This window comes from Pseudorca crassidens, chromosome 18 (assembly GCF_039906515.1).
Source record: "Pseudorca crassidens isolate mPseCra1 chromosome 18, mPseCra1.hap1, whole genome shotgun sequence".
NCBI lineage: Eukaryota > Metazoa > Chordata > Mammalia > Artiodactyla > Delphinidae > Pseudorca > Pseudorca crassidens.
The window spans coordinates 18,542,258-18,567,847 of NC_090313.1; the positions used below are offsets into that span (position 1 = coordinate 18,542,258).

Here is a 25,590-nt window from a genome sequence, read left to right on the forward strand (position 1 = left end):
GGGAGAGTGTTCCATATAAAAAGAGACTTAGGATAGATGGCCACCAGATGCAATACATTAATATTGACCAGATCCTAGAATCTTTTTAAAAGAAAGCTATGTAGGCTATTTTTGGTAAAGTGGGGATAACTGGAATATGGACTGTATATTAGATATCACATATACGTTACATTTATTGTATAATATTCTCGTTACTTGTTGGATTTTTGTTGTTGTTCTTAGGTCATACAGGTATTAAAGTTCTTAGGTTATAAAAAATTCAGGATAAAGTATTAATAGTTAGTGACAACTTTCAAATGGTTCCACAAAGGAAATTAAGAGGATGGGTGCAAGTACATATGTGTGTGTACTGTACACAATATGTGAGATAAGAGAACAAATGTATATTATATATAATGTATAATATATATGATCTGTATATATGTATATGTATATATATACATATATATGTATACACACACACACACACACAGAGTAAATACAATACAGCAAAATGATAGCAGTTGGTTAATCTAGACAAAGGGATTTAATATTCACTGTACTTCTGTAAGTTAGAAATTTTTAAACAAAAATGATGGAAAAACTTGTTGAAAAATTACATTGTTGCTATTTAGATCAAAATATTTTGGAGATTAAATAAGTAGTTTTAAACGGGATAACTTTTCTCTACTTTTACCCATCCATTTTCCAATCCACAATTCGTGAAATCAGAATAAAATGGTCTACCCAGAGACACACAACTTCTTACTCAGATGAAGGATATTTTTCTAATAATTATTTTGATACCAAATTTTCTCATCTTCAAACTTAAAAAAAATATAATCTCTGAAGTACTCCATAATATGAACAGATGAGCACTGTACTTTTTAACTATTGAGAGTGTCTATTTTATTTCCTTATTTTCAGTGGCTTAAATACAATCCCATTTTGTTTTATAGAAATATTTGTTTCTCATCTCTGTTCTCAGAATTTCTATGATATTTCTGGAAGCTATTGCTTTAAAGTACTTCCTGTAAATTATATCCATGCCACAGACTACCATTTGGCCATCTGGGAAGAAATAATCTAAATGCACTTCACTATCTTAAATTAGTGCTTCCTCCCACTGGTGAGACATTATATTTGAGAAAAATGTTAGAAAGCCAGCACTTGATTTGACTGCATTAATCATTGATATAGGGATTTGCTACTTATTGACTTTGGCAGGAATTTTAACACAAATACTTTATTTCTAACAAATTTTTGAAGGGAGAAATGTTTGTTATACATTTCCTGAGAAAAGTAAAAGAACAAGTTCTCCTTACCAAGAACTAGTTGTTTTTGACAGCATCTAAATATAGAGATAGGTCTTTCATTTATTGGACTCAATGGTATCCATGGCTAACACTTTAATAAATTAGCTCCACAAAATTAGCATCGATTATTTGCTTTTGAATTATAAGAGACAGTCTGCTTGGAAAATCGAGGGGTTTTCTGCTTTCTTCCCAGCAGAAGTATATGACTGCCACCACTGGATGGCAATCAAAGATACAGAAACACCAGGAATGCTGGAGACTCACAGCCTAGAGTCTCAGCATTTCAAAAGGAATTTAAGAGGATCTTACTAAAAAATGTATTCTGCCATAAAGAAAATATATACTTATAGTTTATGATTATATAATTTAAAATATAGTCTTTCAGCAAATCATATTTTAATACATCTTCAGACAAAATTATTGAAGCTAGCGATGATCTCATTCTATTCAGCAGTACTAGCTCAGAATGTAATAAATTTTTTAAAGTTTAGCTTCTCAGGTGTTCCTTTGATGGTACCTTCACTTAGGGAAGAATAAGTAAGGAGCAGGGAAGAGTGCTGTTACAGCACATTACTGAATGTGAGATTGCCAAGGTTAAAAATCACAAGCTTTGAAAACAGGCAGAATTCGTTTCAACCCACAACTCTGAAACTTAATAATTACCTGAACTGGGGTGGATTCTTCTACCTAGCTCTGCTACAGTTTCCTCATATATAAAATGAGGAAATATACCTATTTCACTGGGTCGGCAAAAGGGAAAAAATGAACAATTCAGGCAAAGGTCTCAATTATTGTGGCTGGCATATCACAGACACAAAGCAGATGGTGGCTGCTAATTATTCTATGATAAAAATGGATTAATTTTGTTTATATTTGACTTTATTGCAAGCAAAAGGATTTACATATCACCTTTTACTTATTCTGTCTGTATGATGCTTTCCTAAATACCTTATAAATAAAAGGTTAGACTTGTTTAGTATTAAACTACATCATTGTACTATCTTTTCTGTAAAATGGCCACATAAGTAGAGCATGGGCTTTGATAGACTGACTTCTTTAAGTTCTTTAAATTGGAAGTCAGGGTTGGACAAGCAAACCCAGCTTTGAAGTGACAACAATCAGAGCCTTGTGACAAGCACATTTTCTTAGGAGAGCCAGTGGCAGACCAGGCTGAACAACAAACAGGTCATGACAACAAATGACTATGAAAATGGACCCATCACTCTGTCTTCATAAAGCTTGTTCAGAGGCACCTAAGCTTGTAGTCTCTGTAAATCAACCAGAGAAACAAAAATAAAAAGATTCTATACCCTCAAATATTAGAGAAAGTCCTCTCTTTACTTGTCTTCCTATACTCTTAACTTCCAATTCTTAAAAAATTGATTCTTGCTCCTAAAGCAGGGGGTGATAGAAGATTATGGGGGTTAGGGGGAAAGTTACAGGTGGAAGAAGGTTTATATGTTCTTTTCATCAGGAAAAGTGATTTGTTTTTCTAACATTCTTTGTGTTTGTGGCATTGACCTGGAAAAAAAGTACTGTTGTACTATAAACAGATGAAGTTATATGTAATTGATCAAGTAAAAATTTTACCAGAAAAAAATGGAAAATTTGATTTGCTGTTGTTCAACTCCAGAGCTGAATTTTCCTAGAAACCCCCCTAAACAGCAATTTTGACATTTTAGCCAATCTCCACAACATGCATTGGGAAACACTGATGTATAATACAAAGTTTCTGAAATAAGAAGCTTAAAGAAAAAAACGAAATGAGAGAAATGTCAAAAAATAGTAATAAAATTTAAAATATAATGAAACGTTCTCTGAGAAACGCTCTTGTAAAGTAGGTGCTGAAGGAGAAATAGGATATTTTAGAGACAAACAAGGGGTAAAGGGCACGCCTGAGGGAAGGAAGAGCTGGGAGTCATGAGGCATGAAATCAAATGGTACACATGGGAAAATACGATCAGTTATGTGATGGCTGAGTGCAAAGTACATGCGGTGGATGAAGAAGGACAGGAAGTGAGGTTTGAGACACATATAAGTAGATACCATATCTTGGGGGACCTTTAATGTCAAATGGAGAAGCTTGAAGTTCATCTGGAAGATGGTGGGGAGGTACCGATATTAGCGAATTTTAAACATAGCAGTTCAACGATCATATTGATACTTTTGGAAAACCACTGTGTAAGTTACTGTGGGATGGAGTAGAGAACCAAGGGGGTGGCAAGGAGCCCGGAGATAAATGAGATTCCAGTCTAATACAGAAGGAATAGATGGGGAGGATAAGAAGGCCCAGAAATACCTTGTCAGTGTGTGACACTGGTACCCGTTGAATCTGAAAGTGAAGGAGATGGAGGTTGACTCCAGAATCTTTGGTTGGAATGTTCAGTTTAACTTTTGGTTTATGTGCTTCGCTGAACTTGCTACTCAGCCTAATCTGTAGTAATCTGAGGTATCTGCACTCCTAAAGATTTTGCTCTTTTTGTCCTGTAAGATGTGATGAAGAGAACAAAAGTACCAATGTGGCCACCTGGGGAAGTTTTTCACAGCCAAGGCACGTTTTGTGCTTTTAAGAATCCTGGAAATTTTCTCTAAGAAAATCTTGCTTACTGGAGTTCCAGACTATGACGGAATGAGGTGGGTATTTGAGAGGATGATTTTAGATGTTCTCACCACTTGAGGAGCACTTGGGGCATCTTCATGAGAATGAGCTTCCTGAAGTGATGTTGGGGGCGGAGCTTGACGGGACTTCCTGAGACTCTCAGGAAAGGTGGCCTGTTGGGGTGTGAAGTCAAGCAGAGCCCCTGACCTCCCAATAGTCAAACATGCACCACTCTGAGATGTTACTTTGAAGAGGAAGTCACCTGACCATAGTCTGAAATTGTCATGAAGGAAATGAGATTTTAGGAAGTGTTTTTAGGTAAGTGAAACACGGTGAGGATGTTGAGTAAAGCACATAGTTTTCAGGTTCCTGTGTGAAATCTAAATTTTTTTAAAATCCAGATCTATTTTTATATCAAGGTAATTTCTTATTTAATACAGAAGAAATGTCGTATAGAGCCTGGAAATTTAAGAAATAATATTAACAACTTTATGAGGCCATCTCAGAACATAATCGTTCCTATACGTAATTGTTCCTCATTACATAAGTAATGAGTTAACAGAATTAATTCTGGAATTAGCCTTTGATAGTTTATAATCTTCTGCCATTCCCACCTAGCATGGATTCACGTTTCCACGTGCCTTCACATTATAGCTCCACACTACCCACGTATGGAGATGAAAAACCTAGCTATATTTTGCTTCAGATCACAACATCCCCAAAACATAACAACATAGCTGAGAACAGAAGCGAGAAACTTCTTTTTTACAATAGACATCAATTCAAAGACGAGAGAGAAATCAACAAAAGGTACAACAAGAAAAAAAAATACAAGCAAGGATTTTGTTACAGATAACATATTCTACTTTCATTAAATGCTAATTAAGAACAGGGAGCATACCCCTTACATGAAAATGAAAAATAATAAAAATGTCTTGATACAATATTGTCCAGTAAAGAAGCAATGTTGGTGGAGGAGGAAGAAAGGAAATCCCCCCCCAAAAAATGAGAAAGGATCTGATTGTTTATAGGATAATAAATTATACACAGTCCTGGGGTTAAAGGTTAGCAGGAAGGGCTTTAAAAGCAATTTTATTGGGCAATTACACATTATAATGTTCACGTAAGTATGTGTTAGCAGGGACTAAAAAGCTTTGAAGGATTATGGAGAAAGATTTTATTATTTTCTGATGGTTGCATGAATGGTATTTTTGGCACTGCACTGGGATTTGACTGGTAAACTGGACTTCAACACTGTCTTATTGCTCATGCAGGTCATACCACAGGCATTTGAAAAATATTCACACTTTCAGTGTAGACATCTGTGCTGTTACTTGAATGAAAAAATACACTAGTTGTTCTTACACTCATTCATTCAGTTGCTCACCACTCACATATGTAATTTATTAGGGGCGCTAGAGCACAACAATGGAAATAACATGAGACCTGGCATCAGTTCCAGCTTTAGCTCTGCTACTTGCTGCTGACAGAATCTTGTGTTAGTGATTTAATGTCTCCAATCCTTACTTTCCTCTTCTGAAGACAGAGACCATAATAATACCTCCTTAATAGGTAATAATAGGAGATAATACAAAGTGCTTAGCTATGGCCTGAATAGTAATATTCTCTACTGTAATTTACCAGACATAATCCTAATACTGATGTGTAGATGGTCTCCTCAGACCTTAAAGGCTGTATAAACAAACAAGGTTACATTAACTTAATTTTCACCTTAATGATCATTGCCTGCAAAATGCTAGAGATGAGCTTTCTAAAGAGCCCTTGAAATCAGGTGTTTCTGAGAATACCCAAAAGGTGTCTCTGAAGTCAACCCCTGCCTAAGCACGCATCAAAGCCACTACACTAATAATACTGTGGCCCCCAGCATCATGTTCTCTGCCAGGGACCACGATCACAGCTTCCTGGGTTCAACCACTTATCTTCTGGGTGCTATCATGACTATGACATCACCTATCATGGATGGATTGCTCATCAGTCCAAAATCTCTCTGACTGTCTGAGGCAGAATGCAGAGGTGCCCACACTCCCATATTTCCATTGACTTGGGACACAATGGGGACTAAACTGGGAAATAAATTTGAGTGACAGCCACTAGGGTGCATGTGAAATCGGACCTCTTCTATGTCCACTGGGCTCTCTGTGCTCCTTACATCTAGATGATTCTTCCTGTAAGTTAGAGTCTTAGCCACCCATGCTTCCAGTTTCACTTTGCCAGACATACCTGAACCTCACTTAGATGAAACCTGGGACTCTTACTCATGGAATAGTCTAGTGTGAAAGAGAGAAACACCTGAGTGAGCGATTAAAGTACACCTTAGGCAAATGCTATCACAGGAGCGTATACCAAGTACAGGTGTAAGGGCATATATCAGAGAAGGAAATGGCAGGTTGATCAAGCTTTATAAAAAGGTCATACTTGCTCTTGATGTTGAAGGACTGGGAAGAGAAAACTCCAACAAGAATGAAATGCTTGCCTCAAACCACAGAGATGTGAAAGGATATTTGGTACGCTTGAATTGAAGATATGCTGGACAGAAGAGAAAGAGATATCTAGAGTTGCAGAGAAAGTTTATACTGTGAAGAGGTTTATAAGAAGGAATTGCATTGTTGATTTATTCAAATAATAATCAGATGAATAGGAAATGAATCCCTCAGGGAGGTGGCAGATGGGATGGGGTAGGAATCTGTCACAAAAGTCTGGGGGCAAAAATAAGGGCCTGAGTGCAATAGGAATGATGGTAGAATGAAGATACTGATCCAAGAATGATATTGACAGGAGGAACAACAGCAAATTAAACTCCCCATCAGTATTCCACCTCTGTATGTATTTTTAGATCAGTGGATTTGGGAAAGTCACAAATTATGGCAATTTCAGGTCCAAACAGAAATATAGCATTAGTTACAACTCAAATGGTAGAGAAATGTTGAGTTTGATAAAATAACCCTTAATTTAGTCCCACGTTTGGCCGTTGGATATAACTCAAAAGTAATTTTTCCGTATTTCATATACATTTTTAAAGTGTGTTTCCCTGGAACTATAACATACATCTGTGCTTAGCGACATACACAGCAATGAACGCCACAGCGTTTGAAGACTCACCTTCATAGGTAACTGCCAGGTTATAGAATATACCAGAATAAACGCGTTTAACACCTGAGTTACCATACACCTATCATGGAAAATGTTATGCTAAATATACATTTTCCATCTGATTGTTAAAAATGATGCCTTACAGACTCACAGTACGCTCTTCATACTGCATTTTGGAGACCTTCCTTTGGAAAAGAGAATGAGAATTTCAACAAGATGGTAACGATGCCTACTGTAGGCTTACTACAGCCTTATAACTGCCGCTGGGATCAGCAAGGTTGAACACAGCAACTTAGAAGTAATTCCATGATAGCAGCCCCCTCTTTCCTGCAGTACATTCAAAAGAAATAACTTGAAATACTATTTTGAAATATCTCAAATACATAAATTATTTTAAGTATCACATATTTTATATAGACTAAAATATGGGTGATATTCTGGATTTTTCGCAACTGTTGGCATTAATTGGATGTAGATGCAATTTGGCTTACAAAGATTTTTAACCTCTTCAGCTTCTCCTCCCATGTCCACCACTCTTCTCCCATCTCCTACCACCCCGCCTAACCCTGCCCCATACTCATTTCACTCTACTCTCTATCCAAGACTCTTTCCCCCATATGCCTTCACAGCTGGAGTTCTTCTGCATGACATTCTCTCTCCTCCCTCCCCTTTTTATCTAGAGAGCTCCTACTTACCCTGCAGGACTCTGTGAAAATCATTCTGTTAAATCAGGTTCCTTAGAGGCAGATTCTTGTCCCAGAGATTTATTAGAGAAGTGCTGTCGGACAAAGGGGAGTGAGGGATGTGGGTCATGGCCAGAGATAAAAGAGACGTGAGAATGGGTCTCGGCTGGCTGGCATCTAGCTTCCTCTGCTCCCACCAGGATGCACTGAAGCACAAACTGCAGCATGGAATTCATTCCACCTTGAGGCAATGATGCCGCTCTCCTGGGCCTTAGTCATTGCCTCTTGGCTGGGGCCTGGGGAGGGGGTCGGTGTTGAGGAGTGGTGCATGGATTCTGAGCTAGGTGGCAAGTTTGCGGAGAGGATGCCAGCTGTGAGTTAACCACCAACACCTCCAGCAGTGGGGGGACGGATGAGCTGCAGGTCAAGGGGAGGGCAGAGTAGAGCAGAAACAGCAGTATCCAGTAGATCCCTTTACTGCCTGACTTCCAGATGCTTCTCCAATATACAGTTGACCCTTGAACAATTCAGGGGTTAGAGGCGCCAACCCTCAGCACAGTAGAAAATCCACATAGAATTTAGGTAGCCCTCCATATTGGTGGTCTCTTAGTATCCACGGTTCCTCTGTATCCAAGGACCTGCATCTGAGGATTCAACCAACTTGGAATCACATAGTACTGTAGTATTTACTATTGGAAAAGAAGATGCATATAAGTGGACTCCTGCATTTCAAACCCGTGTTGTTCAAGGTCAACTGGAATCCCATAGCACACTGCACATCACCACGCCAGCACACGCTACAGGCTACCACAGGTGCTATAATTCTCAAGAAGGCAGGGATCACTGCTATGAATTTTCACACTGTAACTAGGCCTTGCACTCAGTAGGCAACAAATAAATATTTGTTCAACGTTGTTCAGCAGTGAGAAAGCTAAAATCCCCCAATAGAAATTCAAGATACCAAGTTATTTGTACTCATTTGTATGCAACTAGAAATCATCTCCTTCATTAAGATAAACAAGAGAAAGATTCTTGACTTTCACATTCTTTCATTAAGAACCCTCTGGACAGGGGTGTTTCCTCTCCACACTGTACCACCTGTAAGCTGCTCTCCCGTTTCTTTTGAATTAAAAACTAAATAGTTTGTTTAGTTGGTGAAATCTTCATGAAGCTGAACAATTTGTCATCTGCTACAAAACTTCTAGCAAGGAAAGTGATACATCTGCAAGTAAAATGAACAGGAAACTGCTAATTAGGCATACCCAAACAACCACGTGTCTTCCCAGGAATGGCATTAAAATTTTTGTAAAGGTAAGTAAATAATAAAATTAATAATAAAGTTTGCTAGTGAATAGTTCCCGAAAGACACACATTAAAAAGCATGATAAATTATGCCAGTACAAGTACTAATGGATCAGGTTGGGGTATGCTTCTTGAGGCTTGCTATGTTGACTTGGATGGAGTCCCAAAGAGAAGCTGACTTGCATCTTGCATGAATAAATTCCTAATTAGCTGCCCAGTCCTGAAGCTTTTCCACTTTATAAACAGCTTGATCTGAGGGCCTGCACAATGCATGGAATTTTGGCCAAAGAATATTTTTAAATTGTAGAACTACATAATATTGAAAACATCATGTTCTAAACAGAAATCTTTATCCAAAATACATACACTAAAAATTATATATATTTACCTCATGTAAAGAAGATCATTTCTAACATTTCTTTTAAAGGAAATAATACTATCATTAATAAATCATAAATTTCCTTTCCAGAATTTTTTTCTGAAGATGCTATACTAAGAACAGTATGATTGATATTTACCTAATATTTATTTGCAGTTACCCAGCAGTCTATTATGGTCAGTATTTAGAAATAGACCAATAGCCGTTATTATGCAAAACTCTACATATTATATCATGCATATTTGTATGAAAGAATAGTGATTTTAAATGCCTCACCTCCTGAGCACAGCTACAGATCCAAATATGGCTTAAATAATTCATTTCCATTGGTGATACCAAATATCTAAGGAGGATACAATCAATGCTTTTTTTCCAGAAATATGAAATACTTAAAAGTCTGGCTATGTAAAGGCTTCAACCATCTGATATGCAAAATTCATTATGTATAAGATGCTCTGTATATCAACATGGAATTCCATCAGATACCAACTCTGCTCTAAAATCTTTATCCAAACAAGCGTTACATATTTTCTACAATAAGATTTATCACATCATGACATCTAAACTTCCTTATGAGGAGAAATGGGCCCTTTCCCACTTTAAAAAGTCTGAAGTCTTAGAGGGACTTCCCTGGCGGTCCAGTGGTCAGGACTCTGCTCTTCCACTGCTGGGGCCATGCATTCGATTCTCTGGTCAGGGGACAAATATCCCACACACCTCGAGCGGCACGGCCAAAAATATTTTTTAAGTCAAATCTAAATTTTTGGGAAGAAGTAATTACTCAAAAAAAAAAAAAAAATTGTAGGGACTTCCTTGGTAGTCCTGTGGTGAAGAATCCGCCTTCCAATGCAGAGGACGCGGGTTCCATCCCTGGTCAGGGAACTAAGATCCCACATGCCGCAGGGCAACTAAGCCGGGGCGTCACAACTACTGAGCTCATGTGCCTCAACTAGAGAGCCTGCGTGCCACACACTACAGAGCCCACATGCTCTAGAACCCGCGCGCACAACTACAGAGCCCATGAGCCCTGAAGCCTGCGCGCCACAACTAGAGAGAAGACCCCGTGCCACAACTAAGACCCGACGCAGCCAAAAATAAATCATAAAATAAATAAATAATTAATAAATAAATCTTAAAAAAAATGTAATGCCCTAAGGCAGTGGTTTTCATACTTGATTGTGCATCAGAATCATTGGGAGAGCATAGATTCTGGGGCCCCAGCCCCAGGGTTTCTTGTTCAGTAGAGGCCTGGGGTGGAGGCCTGAAAATTTGGGAACCACACTTTAGGAACAGTGACTGTACTAAAAGTTTGGAACATAAAAAATATATATCTCAATGGCATAAGTTCTTTCATGTATTTTCAGGGAACATTACACTGCATTTCTCCTTAACTATGTATCCCTACACCTTAAAGGTGCTTTATGTAATATAATTAGTATTTCTCTTAAATAAACATCTTTCTTCCTCACTAATAGGTTAGGTGTCATGAAAAAAAAAAAACTTTCTTCCTGACTAATTAATTAGATGAAATTCAAAATACATATATTTTAAGTGAAAAGTAGAGTGCTTAGATGAAAATAAGGCAAACCAATATATAAATTTCAGGAAAATAAAAGCAAATGTATAATCAACTATGTATTGGATGATAGCATACCTGAATGTATGGTTTTAATATAAAGAAACAGATTAAAAGTTATGATTATATTAATACCTGGAATTAACTTTTTATACCACTCACATGCTCTCCATACATGAATTTCCAGTATGATTATGACACATCTCTCTTGTATTTTATTTCAAAATATAAGAAATCACCCCCTGATAAACTTATTTGCTCTGATATGGATGTACAGGAACTGTAGTAAAATAAACAGGCAAGAAAAACCTTCACTACCAATGACCAAGTTCTCTCCTTATTCCAATCCACCCTACTCAGTCCACTTAGGCCACTGTAACAGAAACACCATGAACTGGCGGCTTATAAACAACCAACACATTCCCCACAGTTCTGGAGGCTGGCTAGTCCAAGATCAAGGTACAGTAGTGAGGGCCTCAATCCTCGTTTATAAATGGCTGTCTTTTCCCTGGGTCCTCACATGCGGGAAGGAGTGAGTGAGCTCTGTGGGGTCTCTTTTACAACGGCACTAATTCCATTCATTAGGGCTCCGCCTCATGACCTTATCACCTCCCAGAGGCCCCACCTCCTAATATCATCACACTGGAGGTTAGGTTCCAATATACGAATTTGGGGGGTGTGGGTGGACACAAACCTTCAGTCTATACCACACCTCGTCATCCAGGGGGCAGAGTGAGAGCCAGGCTGGGTTTGGGTTCTACTCAGTTGGGAAAGCAGTGTTCAGGGTGTTCTAATCAGTTCCCTACCACTCTATGGTCTCCAAACCACCAGTCTGACGTTCAGGGCAGCAGTTACCATTTTCTGTTTTATAAAATTCCTATCTCAAATAATTCTAAACCTTACACTGAAAGACTATTTAAGAAACCTTTATTTGCTTTTATTTTATTTGATGATTCACTTGTATTTTATTTGAAATGTATGGGCGTTCCAAAATATTCTTCCTCAGCAAGGTATCTTTTTATATGTCAGAAAAATATATGAAAATTTTCCTTTAATATTTATATGAATAAATTTATTTTCATTTTTGGGGGAAAAGGACTGAAAGCACATGGTAAGTTATAAAAGCACACAGAATGATAAGCAATCATTCTTTCCTTCCTATACATGTCCTCCAGTTCTCTTCTGCAGGTACGTCCATATAACTACATGTACAACCACGTCTTTCTTCTTAAAAATTGAAAAGCTATATTCCATTTTTAATACACCATAACAACTCATTATTTTCCTATTAATGGGCATTTTGGTTTCCCTTACACAACCATAAGCTATGTACAATACAATCTCTATTGTTTATATATGTTGGTATGTCTGAAGATAAATTCCTACATGTGAAACAGCTGCTCCATAGGTCACATGCATTTGAAATATTGATATGTGTTGTCCAATTGTCCTTCAAAGACACAGAAGACAGAAATAATTGCTCCTTCTATTGAGGTATTTAAATACCTTTTTCTTCACATTTTGGTCAATGCTGTGAATTATAAAATTTAATGATCTTTATCACTATAATAACTGAGAAAAATAATTTGTTTTTTAATTTAATTTAGTTTAATTTAATTTGTGTTGGAAATTCTTTAACTTGCATGGTAGAGGTTATTCTTTTCATATGTTTAAAAACCTGATAAATTTCTGTAAACTGTTTACTGATGCAATTTTCTATTAGATGTTCAGTGTTTTTTTAACTCATATGAGGAAGAACTATATTCAGCGGGGACAAGTCCCTCTGTGATATAGATTGTGCATGTTTTATCCTCAGTGTGGTTACATACTTGTAGTTTGCTTACAGTATGTATTGCTCTGCAAAGAAGACAAATCTCCCAGATAAAACAAGTGTGACAGATTTTCATTAACTGTGAATTATAATGTTTTATTCTTTAGAGGCACATGATCAGTTTCTTTCTCTTTTTCATTCTCTCTCTCTCATAACACACACATCAGCCAGTACGGAATGGTAAGTTTCTCTTTGGTTTCTCTCCAACTTTAAATTCAAAATTACTCTCCAAGAAGCATCCAGATTGTATCAGTCCTGGCTCGATGCCTCCAGTGACTTCTCCATGCACCTAGAATAAAATCCAAACTTCTTCTCTGGCCCATGCAATCTGACACTTGCCCATCTACAATCTCATTCCAGACAATCCTCTTGCATTAACTTGCCTCACTACGCTGCACCCATGCTGACTTCCCTTCTGTTCCTCAGACACATGAGGCATGATGTTCTCTCTACTTGGAAAAATCAGATCTTCCCACATTTTTAGCTTAAATGTGACTTCTCCAGAGAGGTTTTCCCTGGAGACTTAATCTAAAACACACCATCTTTAGAACAGCTCCAGGAGAGCACCAACTTGCCATCTCAGCCATCACCTAGATCACTACCTGTGATGCTTAATTTTACGTGCCAGCACGGCTAGGCCACAACACCCAATAGTTTTGCCAAAGACTCATGTAGATATTGCTGTGAAGGTATTTTTTAGACGTGATTAACATTTAGAACAGTAGATTCTGTTTATGTCAATCCCAATCTCCCAGTTCATCTCTCCCCCTACCCCTCCTTTCCTCCTGGTAACCATAAGTTTGTTTTCTATCTGTGACTCTGTTTCTGTGTTGTAAGTTCATTTGTACCGTTTTTTTAGATTCCACATATAAGTGATATCATATGATATTTGTCTGACTTATTTACTTCACTTAGTATGACAATACACACTACTATATATAGAATAGATAACTAATAAGAACCTGGTGTATAGCACAGGGCACTCTACTCAATACTCTGTAATGACCTATATGGGAAAAGTATCTAAAAAAGAGTGGATTTATGTATATGTATAACTGATTCACTTTGCTGTACAGCAGAAACTAACATCACATTGAAAATCAACTATATTCCAATTAAAAAAACAAACAAACAGGGCTTCCCTGGTGGCGCAGTGGTTGAGAGTCCGCCTGCCCATGCAGGGGACACGGGTTCGTGCCCCGGTCCGGGAAGATCCCACATGCCGCGGAGCGGCTAAGCCCGTGAGCCATGGCCGCTGAGCCTGCGCGTTCGGAGCCTGTGCTCCGCAACGGGAGAAGCCACAACAGTGAGAGGCCGCGTACCGCAAAAAACAAACAAACAAACAAACAAAACAGTAGATTCTGAGTGAAGCAGACTACCTACATGATGTGGGTGGGCCTCATCCAATCAAGTTGAAGGTCATAAGAGAAAAGGCAGACGTTCCCAGAAAAGGAAGAATTCAACCCCCAGATTGTCTTTGGATTCAAGACTGTAACTGTTGAAGACTGTTGACTTTCAACAGAATTTCCAGCCTGCCAGCTGCCCTGCAGATCTCAGGTTTGCCAGCCCCGACAAACCCATGAGCCAATTCCTGAAAACCTCTTTCTACATATAGAAGACAGATGATGATAGGTAGATAGATACTATTGGTTCTGTTTCTCTGGAAACCCTAACACAACAAATACATTACTATATATTTATCACGTAGGAAGCCCTCTCACTGCAGGTTTTATGTTTATACTGTGCCTCTTTCTACCCCACAGAGCATCACCACTTACCTCTGAAGAAACATATATGGAAAATTGAGAAGCATGACTTCAAATTAGATGGCAAAGACTCAATTCCAAACCAACAGTGCCATACATGTTTTACTACTTTGCAATGCTACTTAAATATTCCATGCTCACTAAAAGAAGACATTCATTTTGTTTGATACAAAATAATTTAAATATATTACTCTAGAATGTTGATTTACTGATTCAATATCCCTAAAAATGCCTAGGTCCTGTTTAGAATAATCTAGAAAAGGACCACTATTTCATCCATATCCATAATTAATTGTCATTTCATATTTAATGTATGTAAAATGTATATGAAAATGTTCATATCATCACACATCATATATTAATGCCTTCCTGGCTAGCAAAGGGTCTTCACTGTATTAGGAGGGCTTTCTTGCTGTCAGAACTGCATAGAATGAGGCAAAAGAAATGAGCAGCTTTGTACCAATTTAGGTACAAGCTGGCTGAGGCTGATAGAGGGAACTCAAGAATTAAATGGCATTTCTTAAAATGAAAATACCATTCTTTATATAGAAATGTTATGAAACATTTAAGCACTATCCTGAAAGTGTATAGAGAGCAAAATTTTCTTACTGGTTTTTCCCTTCTCACAACCATTGTTCAGAGTTCTGTACTGTATCGGATGAACTGGCTTTTAGGCTGCTTTCCAAACTTGAGACTCATTTCCTTCATGATTCTAAGACTCGGGTTTCTCATTCAATACCCTAAAGATTTATAACTTGGACTCTTTGTGGCTCCATTACATATAAAAATGATTAAAGATAGAGCTTTGAAAGTGGATTATGCCAAAAAAAATACTCAAAAAAATAATTTGCATTCATTTATTTCCCAGGAGAAAAAAAATTAAAACATTCCCTCATTTCAGTATAGTCATGAGAAAATGAAATCTTCAGAACAATGAAATACATAATTATAGTAATCATGCCAGTCAAAACATATAGGTCAATAACCTTCAAATGTTACATTCATTAACGTGCAAGTAATTTCAAATCCGATTTCGGGAACTCATTTGTTTTGAGGAATGCGTCAGCACATAAGCATCCTGATGGTTGGTCAAGAAAATGTGCTGATAACCAATGGGCTGTTCTCATAAAATAAAGGAGACTAAACTAGACTCTATTTGAAGAAGAAAGTATCGTAAATCAGTGACTGTTCTCTTTCATCTCTTCTGGCATTTTATTCTAAAATATAATAAATCAGGACCTCCCTGGTGGCGCAGTGGATGAGAGTCTGCCTGCCGATGCAGGGGACACAGGTTTGTGCCCCGGCCTGGGAGGATCCCACATATCGCGGAGCGGCTGGGCCCGTGAGCCATGGCCACTGAGTCTGCGCGTCCGGAACCTGTGCTCCGCAACGGGAGGTCACAACAGTGAGAGGCCAGCGTACCGCAAAAAAATAAATAAAAATAAATAAAAAATAAAATAAAATATAATAAATCATTCACTGATGAATTTATATCCTCTGATATGGAAGTGTAGGATCCAGACTAAGAAACACAAATATGCGCCATCTTTATAGATGAGCAAACTTACAGCTATTTTACTAAAAAGGGAAGAGTCTTTCACTTCTAAGTTCAATATGAAAATGAAGGAAAAGTAAGGAACTCCTCAGGCTAAGGTAAGAATAAACTTCCCGGAGCCCGTGAGGGCTGCTGCTGCTTTGCAGTAACACAACCTGCACTCACAAGTCTATGGAACTGTGATGAAGTCTGTATCCCTAAAGAGATAACAACTTCTGTGCCAAACAGATGGGAAAAGGTCCTCTAGGTTTCCACTTCAGTGAACTTGTATCTTGCTGTCTCTTATTTTTTTCGTCTTTCTCTACACACAATCTCTGATGGAAGCAAGTAACAAGTTAAAAATAGCTTCCTTGTACCCTGTCAGTCTGGCAGGAAACTGAGCAGTTAGACACACGATGATGACTGATGTTCAACCTCATTTTGTTTTAGTGATTCTATTTATGATATGTATTTCCTTCGGGAACTCAATGGATGAAGAGAAATGACTCTAAGTGTAGCAGTCTTAAAACTATCATGTCACCGAAACAATGTGTTGTATGGTGTACTGATAGTTAGCATGGCTTCAGACGTTTATTTCCAGTCAATGGGTAGTTCATTATGATCAACTCTAAGACAGTGATGGACTGTTCCCAAACTACTGCTTGGGAGTAAAATATTTTTCATTTATCTTTATGTTTTTTCTTTGTATCTTAACTTTCAGTTCTCCCTTGAGAAAACTGATGTACTGCATGGGTACAAGACAGACCACAACTCTCCAAATTCTCCAAAAACTGGAGCATTTGATAAACTGCCTATTAAGATACATTTTCTCTACTTCTATCCTCAATGAAATAATTCTTTCAACTATTCATAAGGCACTATCTCCTACTTCCAATCCAAAACCCCTGATATTAATTTTTACTGACTCATAAACCAACCTTCACATGTCTGTTTTCCAAATGGAAGTTTTCTGATCCATGATAGAAAACCTCCAATGAAGAGAGAAGCTTGATACAATAGTGTTTCATTCCTACTGAAGTAAAGGATTATAAACTGCTCAATAAGAAGATTTAATCGTTTTTGAATGTTTACTATGTGATAGCCAGTATTCTAAATGGTTGATGTTAATAACTTATTTAATTCTCAAATAGGAGATAGGTATTATTTTCAGCCACATTTTAAAGATAAGAAAACTGATGCAATTAGAAGTTAATAAATGTGCCTGAAATCACAGAGCTACAGGGGCTAATCTTTACTAAGGACCTTAGTAGCCTGGCTCTTCAGACTATGGTCCTAACCTCCGAGCTTTTACCGGCTTTCTGAATAAGTGGCTACATTATAATGAACAAGCAAAAGTTTAATACTACGTAGTCAGGACATGCCCATGAAGCCCAAAAGAAAGAGTGCTGAGAAGGAAAAGAGAAAATCTGAAAGGTTACACACAAATGGAAACAATGCTGTTTAAGAGGTCACCAAACTTGGAGCACTTCATTCAAAAATGCATTTGCTCCCATTCTGTTTCTTGCCTCCAGGTCAGCTGATTAAAATTCCATCCAACCTTAAAGATTTTGTAAACCATTCATACTTGTAATCCTTTGAACAGTGTTCATCTCCTCTTTATCTGAATCTGGTAAGAAACGGCTCATGTCTGTCTTGTCCATCGCTGTATCCCCATCATTCAGAACAGCATATGTGACAGAATAGACCCTTAACATAATTTTTATTATGCCTTATTTTTTATGTTTTATTATAAAATTTTCAAAAATACAAAGAACATCCTGAACCCACAATACACCTTCCATGACTATCCACACAGAAAACCTTGTTTCACATATAGTATTACCCTCTTCCCCCATTCACTGAATTATTTTAAAGCAAATTCCAGACATCATCTTATCTCATCTCATCCATATATATTTCAGAGAATTTATTTGAAATGAATGGAGACCCATATCATATATTACCTCTTTTATTAAATAGTTTTCAAATCTCCTTAAACAAATGAGATTTCCTCCTTATTTGAAAGTCTGTGGGATTTTTTTGTGTGTCTCTCTTGTTTCACAGTAGCTGTCTTACTGTGTTCATATTGTGAACATGTGCTCTACTGTGTTTGGAATCTAAGTCCCTGAGGTGGGGACAAAGTCTTACCTTTGTATCCCATTCAAGGTCAATTGCAGTATTGAAAATGGAATCTAGTTTTCTGTCTCCTTCCCACCAGTCCCAAATACATGTAAAAGGATGTATTTTACATCCATTCTGTTTCCGTTTCAGCTGAGAACAAGACGATAGAGAGTGTTCCAAACGGAGGTGCTAGACATAAAAAGCAGATGGCTGAAAACTGGTTTTGAGTCCTTCATCTTGGCATCCATCTTAATTGTATTGAAGGATTGAGGTTGAAGAGGCCAAAGGAGAGAATTTCTTTGAAGAAACTTGGACTGCTGTGGCGGCCCATGCCTGTAGCAGAAGTTGCCTGCCTTGCAGCAGAGTAAAGAGAGGCAGCTCCACTGAATACAGGCTGTTCTTCCACCAAAAGCAGGAGAGAGAAGCAAAGTTTCTGTGGTCTAGAGTGGACCATGCAGGAGAAAAGAATCCAACCAGAAGATTTCAGCAGAAAGAAGCCAGATGGAAAAGATTAGAAGAGGCATTGTCTTGAGCACACAGAAGCCCTAGAACATCAGTCTTAAAAGCCACCAAGTTAACAATCATCGATGAAAGATACAAAATTATCAGCCATAAAGAATATTCCTTTCTCTCACCCCTTCTCTCTCACTGCTGCGCCATTGTCCTGCCAGCTCCAAACATGCAGGAGTCAGAAATATTGGCTGGTGGACAAGAAGTCAAGGTTGGCACGTGGACCTGAAGTGGTTCACCCCCCACTACAGGTGCCTCTGAGACTGGAGCAGTACCTCATGGCAATGCAGAGAAATGGCCGCTTTAAATGAAGTTTTGCGTATCAAGTCAGCCTGGACCTTTTTACTGAATTTAGACTTTCTTCGGGCTGAATTTGATTACTGAATTTAGACTGTTTATGGAACTAATGACAATAAAAGACCCTTCAGACATTTGACCAAAAAAATTCTGAGAATTGGCTGTGATTTCATTCTAGAGACAGGGAAAAGCAGCCTTCAGAGTGGGTTTAGTGAAACAGTTTCTACTTCCACCTTTGAGTCCAGCTGCCTAAATGTAATGATTGTACTGCTTAACAGGAGACAACTGACTACGAAGGAAATAAACCAGTAAAGAAAGATTCAAAAAACGTCTCGGTTCAGAAGATGAGACACCATGCAATTATTGCCAAATTAATGGAGCATTTCTTAGAAAATAACAAAATGTGTATATTGACCTGAGAAGAATGGGTATTTTCCTAGGCTGTAGTACTAGTTAGAAATGTCAGAACTTGGAGAAAGGTTGATGAAATGAGCATCCCTTTGCTACCTTCTTTTATTCTCTACAGAACCAAACTATGGGATAACTATTTTAGACACTATCTTTTAAATAAAAATTATCTGCCAAGCAAGTATACTACAGTAAGGCAGAAAGATGGTACACAGCCAAGAACTCTACACATGTTATGCTCATTCAGAACCTAATACATCAGTCATACTGATACTCGTCCCATTGGACCTAGACTGTGTATTCTACAACGTGAGGAATTTGACAGTCTCATAATATATCTAAAACCACACTTTGTATTTCTGCCACAAAAGAGCAAAAATGTTTCAGTTCTTCCCATGCTGAAGATAGCAGACTCAGCTTTTGACCTGGGGCAGACCTTGGCACTTTTCCCCACCCCCAACCCAGATGCCTCATTTATGATAGAGACAATCAGACCTAATATGTCTCTAAGACAGGAGGTTCTTAGAGTTCTTTAGACTCTGGTTCCACCAAATGTCTATGGAAGTACACACAATGGGACAGGCATGATCTTAAGGTTAGAAAAAAAAAAAATCAGTATCCAGAGTCAGACATAGGTAGAAACTTTCATGATTCATCTCTCTTCTTCTCATTTTTCCAACACTCAATTTCATTTTGGAACCATACATTACCCACCAAAATGTTATCACCAAGCCACATCCCCAAATCGCCATAACTTAGTTCTCACTAACACTTATAAAAATTCCTTTTCCTCGGAGTCCTGTTATCTTTAAAAAATTATTGATAGGTGTTCAAGGACATTGCTCTTAGCCTCTCAGATATAGAAGCTGTGTTATAAAATAAATTTCAGTAGACAGGAAGATATATGACATATAAATGCAAAAAAGTATTCAAAGTGTCATGGTGGAATTAGAGGTTACAATAAAACACAAGTGAGGGAATTCATTCCACTAGCACCCAAGATAAAAGTGGGAGTTTGGCAAAACTGTATACGCAGTTGTATGGAGAAAATGATTTAGTTGAAAATATTCCATTAATAGTGGAAATATCAAGGTCCATGGCAGATTGTCGCAATGGGGTAGGAGTGGGGACGCCGTGTAGTCACCCCTTTTAAGTGACATCCAATTCTGAACCAAGTAAGACAGGCCATAGGTATGATAACATTGATGATTATTACAAAGGTTTAATTCAGTGTTATAAATCTGATTGCAGAGGTAGAAATTGCGAGGGGAAAAAGAAATAGAAAACAGACTGGTGTTTAAGTCATGAAGAACATACTGCCTTTGCATAAGCAACATAGGAAAAACAAGCAGTTGTTACAGTAATAAAATTCAGAGCAATCCTGAGACCTGGCTGGGTTTAAAATGGAGTCCGTGACATTTGAAAACTAAGCCAGGTGTTTAAAAAAAATATACGTAGGAAGGTCAGAAAGAAAAAGAAAATTTGAAGATGAAGTGTCTTTCCAGATAAATAATGGGTAAAGGAGAAAAAAAAAAGGTAAAAAAAGTTATGGCCAGAAAAAATGTCATTGTCTGGGTGGAAAGAAAACTGATAATAGATAAGTATAAAATCTCAGATTTGTAAGGTTTTATATTTTTATCTATTTTTTAAAAATTTGATTCTAATATGTTGAACAGGGGCACCTTATCGTAAGAGTTCAAAAAGAAAACACTGGGATAGGAAAGAAGCATTAAAGAACATTAACTACATAAGATGAAGCAGAAATCACGTGGATTATTAATTTTACGGGGATACTTAACAGCTATTGGCTAGTTTAAGGGTTGCTGCGGAAGTTACAAATTCCTGGAGATGGAGGGAGAGTTACTGGATTATCCGTCTATTAATCAAAAGGGAAAAGGAAGCCCTGGTAATTAAGTAGCTGTCACCTGAACTTCAGTACTCAGAAAGACAAGCGCAAGCCATCAAACAATCAATTTGCAATCACCAGGAACTGAGAACAGAGTAAGCACTGGCAGGCCTTGCAGAGAACAATTTTGTTTCGCGATGAAGAGACAGGAAGGGTAGATAAGAGGGACTTTAAGAGTTAGAGACTATGTGGATTTCAGTAGTAAATTTTCATCGTTAATCAGAAATCATCTGAACTGTGGACCTCGGTGTCGTGATAGTGTTTATGGTATGCATGCACTCTTTAAAATCATTTGAATTAAAATATTTTGTTTCATGAATTAATATGCTACAACTATTTGAGATGTTTCATTTACAACCACAGAGGAATTCCACCTCTTTTGATGAGCACAAAGGTGATTTGACCCAGTTTATAGGCCTGTCATAATTCTGAAACAATTTGTATGGTTCTCCTGTTCTTTGAGGCATGTCTGTGCACATAAATAATCTGACCAATCATCTCCTAAAAAATGTCTCCAGGAGAAGAAATTTTGCCAAAATAATCACTTCGCTCTTAACAATGAATGATATGCTCAATCTTGGCCACAAATTTATCCTATTGATGTTTTTGGCATAATTTCTCTAGAATGAACTTGATGAGTATTATAACCCAGCACAAGAAAGGAAAAAACCCCTATGATCCCCACATGTGGTACAAATTCACTTGATATTCATTTCTTCAAAATTTGAAGGCATTATTTATCTCAACCAACTGCAGGTCTCTGAAATGAATATTCTATATGGGGATCTTAGCATTTTCACACACTGATCGCTGCTATACTCTGTTTATTCACAAGGAAAAAGCAGCTAATAGTTCGGGATTGTAACATTCATTAGAACTTGCCTTTACATCGAAGCCATCTTAGATTACTGAACTACTGAATTTTTGAAACATATCCATTAATGCTTTGAAAAAATTATATCACAAAATTACTACAAAAATCCAATTTGGTTAGAAATGAAATGTAAAAATAGTGCTTTTATTTCAAAAAAGAATTATAAAAAGAAAAAAAGCAATAATGGCTCATAATTCTAACATCACTATAACATGTTTCCATTAAATATAAATACAATGGAAATATAAAGCCTCCCCAGTATTTTAAGTATATTAGCAGTTTTCATGTTAACTGTCCAGAAATATTCTATGTGGAATGAATGTCAGTACTTTTATTTATGCAAATATGTTGATAAAATATTTAATATCCGGGCTTCTCTGGTGGCGCAGTGGTTGAGAATCTGCCTGCTAATGCAGGGGACACGGGTTCGAGCCCTGGCCTGGGAGGATCCCGTATGCCGCGGAGCAACTAGGCCCGTGAGCAACAACTACTGAGCCTGCGCGTCTGGAGCCTGTGCTCGGCAACAAGAGAGGTCGCGATAGTGAGAGGCCCACGCACCGCGATGAAGAGTGGCCCCCGCTTGTCACAACTAGAGAAAGCCCTCGCACAGAAACGAAGACCCAACACAGCAAAAATAAATAAATAAAATTAATAAACTCCTACCCCCAACATCTAAAAAGAATTTAATATCCGACTTTTAACTTTTTTATTGGAGTATAGCTGCTTTACACTGCTGTATCAGTTTCTGCCATACCGCAAAGTGAATCAGCCATTCATAGACATATATCCCCTCTTTTTTGGGATTTCCTTCCCATTTAGGTCACCACAGAGCGCCAAGCAGAGTTCCTTGTGCTATACAGTAGGTTCTCATTAGTTATCTATTTTATACATAGTAGTGTATATATGTCAATCCCAATCTCCCAATTCATCCCACCCCCCCTTGATATCCATACATTTGTTCTCTGTCTGTACCTATTTTTACTTGAAATTATTCCACTTTAGCAGATATAAATATGCATCATTTTTGACTGCCACGTAATATTCCATTGTCAATATACCATGATCCATTAACTAGATATGATGGATATTTATATTTCAGCATTGACTTTGCATTGAAAAAAAATCCTGTTCTAAATTTATTTCAATAACTGGCTGAGCCATGAATGAAATTACAATTTAAATTATATTTTAAAAAATGTCAAAGTACACATGAGAGTTTTCTCAAGATCAAACAGAAAAGAAATACCCCATCAGCTTACTCTGAAGCATTAGGGAATAAAGTTTTGGGAAAGTTCAATGAGATGATTCTTGTGAAACCTCAGCTGAGTGCTAGAAAGTAATTAGGGCTAAAAATGTTCATTTGGGAAGTAGCCTAGAGATGGTGGTAGGGAGCCAGTGTGTGAGGTTCATCTGCTGGCCCAGAGAAGCAAGGGAGTAGGTTGGTGACCCATGAGATAGGGACAAAAGAGGGGGAAAAAAAACACCCTCAAAAAAAGGGAAAATGTCAGCTAAGGTGATGAGCTAGAAGGGCTGTTTGACAAAAAATTAAGCAAAGCGGAAGGTGTTCACAGGAGAGTGAAGTCACATAGGGCCCTTAGAAGCAGCTGACAAACAGGAGGCTGGGTGGTATAGAAAAGGGAAGACAGGAGCTGGAAGCAAGTGAGAATAATGAGAATTGCTCACTTTCTTTACCAGAAATGGGGACACTTCCCAAGGAGGGTTCTTGCTAAAGATGAACTTTCTTTATTCATAAACCATGAATGAGGTCTTAAAATATGTATCATGTAGAAGAAAATATATTTTTGAGTTGAAAATACTCTCCTTCTAAAAAGTTTTCCCAAATCATTGATTTCTCCAACAGTATTTCCCATTATACAAACCTCAGACCAAATAGAGAGGAATGGGACAAATTGAAACTAAGGTTCCTGCAGTTCTAGAATCAAATGTATAATGTAATGTGCTATATTAAATATATTTATATTCTATACTAAATTGTTCATTAACCATGAAATTCTCATTAGCCCTTGTAGAAAAATTGTTAATACACAAAAATGTTCAATTCCAGTTTGGACAATGTGAAAAGAGAAAGTATAAGTCAAAGTAGAATTTAATTACTAGGTCTAAGTGGCAGAAATCTTAACATGAATACTGTAAGAATTCAAACTACTATGCATGCTATGATTGCTCTCAGTAAAGGCAGGACAAATATATGTAAGAATACATTAAGCCATCCAAGGGGCATAATGGAAAAAGAACACGAGCCATGTCAGCCGAATTTTTTATTTAAATTTAAGTATAGTTCCTGCCTTCAATAACTATTTTCTGTGAAATCAAAGATTCCCTATGAGATATCTGGATGTAAACTACAAGTAATCATTTAATATGTCAGGAATGCAACCTTTAACTATAATGAATATGATCACACAGAAATAAACAGATTTTACTATATAAATTTATATTAATATTAATTACAGTATATGTTTATCATAGTAAATTGAATTGCTAAAGGACACTTTAAATGAACTCATCATTCTAGTGGTAACTAAACTACCTATCTTTATACAGAGTAGGTGTGTTTATAAATCAGAAAGTTTATCACCTTACCTTTTCGCAGATTGCTCAAAACAAAATACACTAAAACATTCTAATCCGAGCACAGCACAGGTCTACAATCTATGGTAATCACCAGCATTGGAAAATCAAAGGACTAATTCCCGGCCAATTGTACTGACCAACACTATTGTAACAGAGGGAGAATCTAGGACTTTTTCAAGCTCAGGTAATTACTTGTGAGCACAACCAGTTATAGGAAGTGAAGGAAAATAAACTCTAGAAATTCTAGATGGTGAGAAAAAAAAGGTGAAAAATTTCACTCCTGAGCTTGAGAACAATTGACAACATACAAATAAACAACGCCTCAAACAGACGTACATAAAAGTACCAGCCCTGTTTCCCTCTCCCTCTCTCCCTCTGTCTCTCACACACACTCATACACTCAGAGACAATTGTAGGATGAACATATTAGTGCTGCTGTGACATATATCCACATAACAAATCTTTGCACAGGTATTCACATTTCACTGAATTTCCTTTCTAATACTCATAAAGTTAAAAAAAAAAAGGTATCTGAGAAACAAGACAGATTGGCTAGAAGTTAAGTAATACTTCACTGAAAAAGTGGGATTGTTGGGTTAGCCACAGATAGAAAAGACGAGAGAACTTTCAGAACACCACAGAATGCTATCATATTTCTAAAATGTCAAGAAGAATCAAACTTATTTTTGACAAACTAAAGAGAAGGAATTAATGTATCCTCTAACCTGTGTGGCAAAGTTAAAACTGAAGTAATGCATTCAAGAACTAGGAAAAGAAAGCAAGGATGAAAGTGGCCATTATGT

General features: G+C 37.4%; 1 protein-coding gene across 1 annotated transcript in view; it reads right to left on the minus strand.

Moving 5' to 3' along the window:
- Window positions 1-25,590, minus strand: part of GPC5 (glypican 5) — a 1,357,540-nt gene that overhangs the window by 1,022,832 nt on the left and 309,118 nt on the right. The window lies entirely within an intron of this gene.